Consider the following 8949-nt stretch of genomic DNA (forward strand, 5'->3'; position numbering starts at 1 on the left):
ATTTATTTATTTATTTATTATGTATACAATATCCTGTCTGTGTGTATGTCTGCAGGCCAGAAGAGGGCACCAAACCCCATTACAGATGGTTGTGAGCCACCATGTGGTTGCTGGGAACTGAACTCAGGACCTTGGGAAGAACAGGCAATGCTCTTAACCACTGAGCCATCTCTCCAGCCCCTCAATCTAACTTTTAAATATAAATTTATTTTTTACAGTCTACTTTTCATATTATGGATATAAAATTCTGCATATTTATGAGTACCATGTAGACATGTGTATACATTGCTTATTCTTTAATTCAAGGTAAAAATGTCTATCTCTGGTATAAAGATTCACTGAGAATTTCATCCAGCATATTTTGATCATACTCCCAGGCATCCCCAGCTCCTTTCAGATCAACTTCCCCTTCCCTACTTCCTTTATTTCTTTTAGAACATAAAGTCCAGTTTGTGATACCCATATACTCTTGGTAAGTGTGGCAATCTACAGGGGGTACAGTTTTAAGTATGTGGCTTCTGGTAAGTAGAAAACACTCATGTGATCAAATTATTGTTAGAGAAGAGTAAGAAATCCTGACATACACAGCACACTATTTAACAACAATGTAATGTGTATTTTAAAATGGAAAAATGACTTAAAAATAATATTTTTATTTGTTCTTTGGGAAATTTCTGTAATGTGCTCCTGTTTTATTCTTCCTTTTAATCTTTCTGGTCATTATTAATAGACTAGTGATATCATAAAAGAGATAGGAGAGATACAAAGGAAATAGAAATGGAGGAGGGTAGAAGAGCACCATCTTTCCCTCTCAACACGTGATCCTGACTGTAAGACGCATTGTTCTGTATTTCAGCTGCGAGGAACCGTGAACCCAGGACTGATGGTAGAAACCTTTGATGACTGTAGGGAGTAAACTATTCTGAGTGAGCACTGACAGTCTGATTTAAGGGTGTAGAGGTGGGTGGGAAAAAGACATGAATTCAGAACCTCGGTACCAAAATGAAGATGCTTGACTTTACCTGTGTACCTTCTCTACTGATGGTGACACCAAGGTGTGACGAATACTTGGATATTAAAATGACACTTTACGTCTTCCAAAGGAGACATGTAATTATCACATTTGATCTTACCACCATACACAGTGATTATTTGAAGATGATGAGACCATACAATTCCTATTTTCCTTATCAAAACAATGCCACTAGTAATCCCTGGAAGGCTGAAGATAAACACCAAATAGTTGGATGCTTTTCTGAAGTATGAAAAGTCTGTCCCAGTCCTCAAGCCTAACGAACTTGTATTAACAGATGATCTACCCATTTTCTACTCCCCTCCTCCCACACAACTCACTTCCCAGTCCAGTTTACTTTGTCCTTGGACAGCACACACTGCAACTCAAATTTCAAGGTAAGGGATTACACATGTAAGCATATATACTATGCTATGCTATGCTGTGCTATGCATACTATATAATTCTGTTCTTGATTTACAGGAACATGGGGTCCTAAAAAGAACCCATGTAGAGATGCACATAACTGAAAACATATCGCTTTATATAAGTGCCTCTGTATAGTGACCAAGGGCACCACACTCTGGAGGAATGCTGAAACAATGGCACCCACTTGCATGCATGACGTCACAGCTTCATTTTTATTTCAGATTGTCTTTGTGACAAAGCATCCCAAGCAGTGGTTTAATTGGGTTTCCTGTAGAACACAGTGCCTCAGTTTTAGATCTTGAAGTACTTTTAATTAGACAAGTAACTTCACAGAAAGGAAATGGAAATATCCAGCCATTATGTAGAAAACTTAATGAAAGTATCGCTAAGTGAGCCAAGGCAGATATATTTTTGGATGTAAAGAACAGTAACTTTCTGTGTCTAGCTTTAGTTTTGAAGGGAATGAGTAACTTAGGAAGTAAGGGGGGCATAGCACTTCAGATCCACAGAATTCAAGGAACATTTAAGTAGAGCCTGAATGACTTGGTTCTGCTTTCACCAAGTGTAGCTTTAAGCTTGACAAGTCAGGGAAGGCACTCTAGAGGAATAAAACTGTGTATCGATAACAAAAGGAGATTTATTGGGTTGACTTACACAAGAGGGGTGAAGTAGTCCAACAAAGGCTGCCTGCACATCAGAGAACCCAGTAGTTGCTCAGTCCACAAATCCACATGCCTCAATGTTCCAACCCAGTGCTAAAAGTTCCCGGGAAGGTCACTAATTATTGATTCTACAATGGAAGACTGAAGAATCCGAAGTCTGATGTTAGTTGAGATTGGCAGCAGCATTAGACTAGCTCAGAAAGAAGTGAAGGAGAGCAAGTGCACACTGCTCTTTATCTTGGATCTCTTGATATCTAAGCCACACATTGGAGGGTGGCTGCTTTGAAGGAAGATCTCCCTCCTTAAGCCTCTCAGGAAACAATCTCACAGATGAACCCACAAATATGTCATTTACATAATTCTAAACACTGTCAATCGAGGTGATTAAATGCTAGAAATGAATGTGATATTTCATATCAAGATGTGGTTTGAGACCTAAAGGGAAGAACTAGAGAATTAGGTTTTCAAGTTTCTTAGCTGCTTTGTTAACAAGGCATCATGACTGAAGTTACAGTCACAAGACATTGATATACAGGAGAATCTCTAATGCTACTGAGTGCCACGCTTCTTTTAAAACCAAGATAATGAAAAATAAAGGTTGAACTAAAAAATGAAATATGTAAATATAGAATAAAGAAGAGGTTCAAAGCTAGAGCCCCAGGAGAATAAGAAATAAAGTCTTAGGCTTCTGGGATTTGACATAGATTTGAACTGCTACCTTACTCATAGAAAGGACTGGGGGGAGTCAATGAAGTTTGCTAGGCATTGTAGGCTCTAAAGGAGGTTTGGAGAGTCATTGATGAGAAATAAAATTCCAGAATGTAACCTGTTTGACTCTTGCAGTAATGAAAACAATGTAGAAAACTCACTGGTAAACTATTTCAGGCATGTTTCATATCCTCAGGAAAACAAATACTGAACTTCTCTGTATAGATATTTATATAAATCCACGACCTTGAGAAATTCTAGACCACATGAACCCTGCTGAAAATGAGCTCATAATGAAAATAGGTTATATAAGAAATTATGCATTAGAGGAAAAATTACCTAATTTACATTATTAATTGATAAGAGTTAGTGTCCATTAACTGGAAAGAACAGAAGACTTAGAAAGGGTTTTACACAATAAATGTATTTTAAGAGCTTATAGGACTCCATGAAGGACTAGAAACTGTAATGAATGGACTACTGGCAAAAGAATATAGCACACAACAAGATTCTAGAGAGCAACCCCATCTCACGATCTGGCAAAGGCAACCTTGTGGTGACAGTTGAAAGGCCAGTGGTTTCCAGGGAAGAGAGGGAGGAAGGGGAGAAGGGCATCGTGCAAGGACATTCAGGGCAGTGGAAAGACTGTATGATGCAGCAATCGTAGATAGATGTTCATTCCTAGATATTGTTCAAACCCACAGATGATCTGTGCCCGTGAGCTCCCCAATACAAGGTCTGGGACTTTGTTGGTAACCATGTGCTGATGTACATCCTTGAATCGAGGAACTGTTATTTCTGCTGGGAGTTGATAAGGATAAGATCATGCATATGTGAGGACAGAGGGGTGTCTGGGGCATCTCTGTGCACTTGGGACTCTTCAATTTTTTTATCTGTGAAGATAAATCTCCTTAAAATATACAGTTGGGTAAGGTTAGTATATACTGAGTCAACTTAAATATCAATACTATCCTCATACAATAGCAATAGTCAAGAAAATGTACTTTTCTTTATATCAGGTGATTGGTTAAACATGTAAAGATGAATTTACATATTATGTGTAAGATTTTCTGCAGGGAAAATATTCAAGTGAAAAGACACAACGGAGATGTGAATGGAGAGAAGGCATTGTCCTAACATAGCTGTCCAGTTTCATAACCTTATCTTGTATATCCAGAGTAAACTTAACCAGATCTTCTATTGGTTTTGTGGACATGTTAGGAGAACTGTTTTAGTCATGCACCTTAAGAAAAACCAGTGAAACTCCCGCCCTTTAGAAGATAGTAAAGATCTCAGTGGAGTACGAGGTGATAAAACCAATGGATGAAAGCAGTAGAGCATGTCTCCGTGGTCTACCGTCAAAGATACTGTAGCACAGTTTCTGAAGGCAAAAGTCAAGATGAGGATAAATGGATTATTTCACCAAGGATGCCCCAAAAGCTGAAAGTCAGAGAACAAAGGGGAAAAATTGTAAAGTCTAGAATGATCAATACGTTGATATCTAGAATGGATAAGAAAATCTTAAATCCCCACAAAAATGTTTAAACTGGGCAGAACACATGAATTATTAAGTTCTGAATAAGCATATGAAGAAAGAATGCACAGTTGTTAGTGGTCAGAGAAATGTGAGTGCGACAGAATGAAGTCTTTGATTTATAGCACTTAGCCTGCAAAGCTAGAGCTGGCCAGCACAATGGATAAGGATGCAGGATGCGAACTGACTCAGTCTCTGAAAGTAAGCACAGGAAGTTTCTATCACTCAGGCGGGTCACTTGGCAGAAAAAAATATCTTACTCTATGTCACAGGAGAATGTCAGAGAAGCTATACCGTGAAGACTTGTCCACATAGCTGCCTAAACAAGATTTGAACAAGGATGGCAATGATAGACAAGTTAACGGGGAAAGGGGAACTCTCACAAGGCCTCAGCCCTAGACAAAGAACTTCAGGGAACTAAGGAGTGTTGAGAGTGGCAGAAATAGTTAAGGGAGCCACCTTAGGGTTGGCAAGAGACTTGAACCTAGAGTGGCTCCCAGGAGCCCAAGGCGATGTCCCCAGTTAGTCCCTTGGGAAGCTGAGGATAGGGAACCTGAAATGACCCTATCCTATAGCAATACTGACGAATATCTTGCATATCACCATAGAACCTTCATCTGGTGATGGATGGACATAGAGACAGAGACCCACACTGGAGCACTGGACTGAGCTCCCAAGGTCCCAATGAGGAGCAGATGGAGGGAGAACACGAGCAAGGATGTCAGGACCACGAGGGGTGCACCCACCCACTGAGACAGTGGGGCTGATCTATTGGGAGTTCACCAAGGCCAGCTGGACTGTGACTGAAAAAGCATGGGATAAAACTGGACTCTCTGATCATGGCGAACAATGAGGGCTGATGAGAAGCCAAGGACAATGGCACGGGGTTTTGATCCTACTTCATGCTCTGGCTTGGTGGGAGCCTAGCCAGTTTGGATGTTCACCTTCCTAGACATGGACGGAGGGGGGAGGACCTTGGACTTTCCACAGGGCAGGGAACCCTGACTGCTCTTTGGATTGGAGAGGGAGGGGGAGTTGTTTGGGGGAGGGGGAAAGAAATGGGAGGCCGGAAGGAGTCGGAAACTTTTTTTTTCCTTTTCTCAATAAAAAAAGAAAAAAAGAAATAGTCTTCCTTAGGGACGAGCTCCGAAACTGGTTATCTAATGCAAAGTGGTCAGTGCTGCCTGAAATCATTTACATACAAGTAATTTTATGCAGATTGGCCATACATACACATTCACATTTACACAAACACACATGCATGAAAAAAATAAATGTAATAAAACTTTAAAAACAACATTGGGGGTGATGGCTATATCTAGTGGTACAGTGACAGCACTATATTCCTAGATATGCTTAATGACATGGTTTAAAATACATTAAGTTAGAAAAATGACAGAATTATAAGGACAAATTAATAAAGCTTTGAATCATAATAGGATATTGAATATGCTTCTCTGAAGTAAATTCAAAATAAATTTAGGCTAGGAAGAATTTGAATTACACATTAAACAGGATTGATTTGGTATATAGATAGAGGTAAAGATGCAAAGATATGAGTGCACTCTGTCCCTTGGAAATATGGACTATTCTCATCAAGCAAAGAAAATCTATTTAAAAGTATGATCTAATTTTAAGTAAAAATTGCCTTAATGTATTCCAAAGACTGGCTCTCACAAAGATCATGTCTTCTGACTACGATAGAATAGTATTTGGTACTAACAACAGCAACAAAATCAAAACAGCAATTAACAAACACTCCAGGCAACAATCCCCCTTTGTCTGGAAACCTCAAAAGGAACATCCTAAACTTAAAATGTTTATCCCATAGAAGGCTTTTTTTTTTGAATAATGGATGAAGTTAAAGATATAGAGGCACACAGAAAACTAATGAAATCTACTTAAAAGCAACCATGTTATTTACCCCTTACAGGAATCCCAAGGTAGATGTCTCTATTTTATAACTGAAGACCAGAGGATGAGTCATGTGTAAGCAACTTGCAGGGTCACACAGCTTATAAATTGTGGAGCTAGAATTCACATTTTATTTCACCTGATACGCATGCACACATGTTAAAGGGAAGGGCAGCTCCTCTATAGAGGAGGGTAGGTTCTTGTATCTGTATGCGAAATCTAAGGGAGAGAAGCATGGACTTAGTCAACACCCCTGTGGCCACCCTTTTAGGGGGTAACACAGAGAGGAGATCACAAGCATCACATTAATGGGATGATGTTAGAGGACCACTCTGTCTGAGAAGTGAGAATAGTTCTTCTGCATGCTTCCTCAAGCATTTTGATTTAATTAATTAATTTTGTTCTAGGGATATGAACTCAGATCCTCATGTAAAAACATTTTCCACATGAGTCATCTCTTTGGTCCCCTTAAGCATTTTACAAACCACAAATCATATAACAATTGGCAGGTATTATCATAGACATTGTATATTATTCACATTATATAATACAGATATATATTGCTTGGAAGTGCTTGTGCTTCTCAGAGTTTTTTTTTCTGGAAAAACCCCAGTTTTTTTAGTCATAAATTCAAGTAGTTCACAACAAAAAAGTAACATAAAATTACTAAGCAACCATCACCCTGTCACTATAGCAGAGAATAATGCTAGGCAGTACCCATCAAACTTCAAAAATGTATGTGGTTTCTGCCGCCACACTGTGTCAACCAACCTGGAGTTACTTTAAATTCTCAGCTTGAGTTAACACAGTGAAGGTGACTGAAAATTGGCTTCAGATCTGGAAGGAAAAAAAAAGCATTAGATTCTGAATTCTTAGGAAGCCTATAATTAGTACTATTAAATTTTTACAAAGTTTTCCAAACTTTGATGAAAGTGGACTCTTACTTTCTATTGTATATAAAAATCAACCCAGTATGGATCAAAGACCTTAAACTATGAAATTTCAGGAAGAAAGCATATAGGAAAGGTTCTTTATATTATTGTTATTTTTGGGCCACGGCAACAAAAGCATTGCCAAGGAAGGCATAGCGAAACAGCAGAGACTCCTTTGGACAAATGAAGGGAGCACCCGACAATGAAAGGCAACCGATGGACTGGAGAAAATGTCTGCAATTCCATATTACCTAAGCAATTTATATGCAAAATATTTAAGGAACCTGGTAGCAAAACGTCCAAATAACTAAATCTAAAAATGGACAAAACTTGAATAGGAATGTTTCTCCAAAAGGTGATGCTTCAAGGAACAATGGATACAGAAAATCTGCATCCTGACTCAGCCCTGGAGAAATGCAAACCAAACCCCGACACAAGAAATATCACACAAGCTAAGGTAGGTGTGGGAGAGAATGTGGAGGAAGTGGAGCCCTGAATATTGTAGAAATGTGAGAAAGGAGAAGCTATGGAAAGCAGGATGGAACAAACTACAGTTACCATATGACACAACTGTCCCTTCTGTGCAACCTTCGAATTACCAAAGCCAGGACCCTGAAGAAAGACTGTAATGACTTCTTCTGCACGGGTCCATTTCTGACTTTGTCATTTTTGTTCAGCAGCAACGTCTTGTACATCCTTGAAGGAGGCATTTCTTTCCTTTTTCTTAAGTCAGTTAGTTTTTGACTGTTTCATAAGTGTACTTAGTGCACTGTGGTCACTTTTGCCCAGCACCGTCTTTTGCCTCTCTTCTCCCACTATTAACTCAGTCTCCTCCACACCTGGCCCTTTCCCATAGTCATTACTTTTGGTTTGGTTTGGTGACCCACTTACGTTAACAAGGGGCATCTGTGTGGACATGTTATTAGGACTAGTTATTGGAGTCTGGCGTAAAGACCAGTGAATACAGAAATGAAGCAATGATTCCCTCTTCCCATGAATCAACCGGGAGGATAGTTTAGCAGTGAGGGATAGTGTCCCCTGAGCCCCTCCTCCATCCATGAATTTATGTTAGTAAGCCATTTCTTGGGTAGAACTAGTATAATCATTGTAGGTGTTGAGATTCATGATAGCAATGTCTATTCATTGCCAAATAATGACATTTTTCAACCTGTTTTCTTGTTTTTCAGTTTTTATGTTCTTTCTAATCCCTTTTCTGAAACACTCCCTGAGCCTTAGAATATGTGGTATAAATTTCTTGTGTAGGTCTTAGCATTCAATTGTCATTTATTTAATTTTTGATTGATTTTGCTTTTTCGAGACAGGGTTTCTCTGTGTAGCCCTGGCTATCCTGGAACTTGCTCTGTAGACCAGGTTGGTCTCAAACTCAGAGATTTGCCTGCATCTGCCTCTGAGTGCTGGGGTTAAAGGAGTGCACCAATGCTGCCTGGCAATTTCTTTTGTTTATATTTTCATGCTTTTTATTAAAATAATCTTTTTTATTTTACATACCAATCCCAGTTCCCTCTCTCTCCCATCTTTCCACTCCTCCCCGCCCACTCCCCACCCACTCCTCATCCATTCCTCAGAGAGGGTGAGGGCTTCCATGAGGAGTTAATGAAGTCTATCATATTACTTGAGACAGGACCTAGGCCCTCCCCTTGTATCTAGTCTGAGCAATGTATCCCTTCATAGGGAATGGGCTCCAAAAAGACAGTTCATGCACTAGGGATAAATACTGGTTCCACCTCCAGGGTCATA

The 8949-nt window shown here is 39.4% G+C and overlaps 1 long non-coding RNA gene across 2 annotated transcripts in view; it reads left to right on the top strand.

Annotated features, from left to right (window-relative positions):
• LOC126504122 (uncharacterized) overlaps nt 1–5362 on the top strand; it is a 74889-nt gene extending 69527 nt beyond the window's left edge. For both annotated transcript variants that reach the window (XR_007592508.1, XR_007592507.1), the window contains exon 6: nt 4954–5362. This is a non-coding gene — a long non-coding RNA (uncharacterized lncRNA). The remainder of the gene's footprint in view (nt 1–4953) is intronic.
• Nucleotides 5363–8949: the final 3587 nt, after the last annotated feature.

This window comes from Alexandromys fortis, unplaced genomic scaffold (assembly GCF_014885135.2).
Source record: "Alexandromys fortis isolate MF-2015 unplaced genomic scaffold, M_Fortis_MF-2015_v1.1 scaffold_42, whole genome shotgun sequence".
Classification (NCBI taxonomy): domain Eukaryota; kingdom Metazoa; phylum Chordata; class Mammalia; order Rodentia; family Cricetidae; genus Alexandromys; species Alexandromys fortis.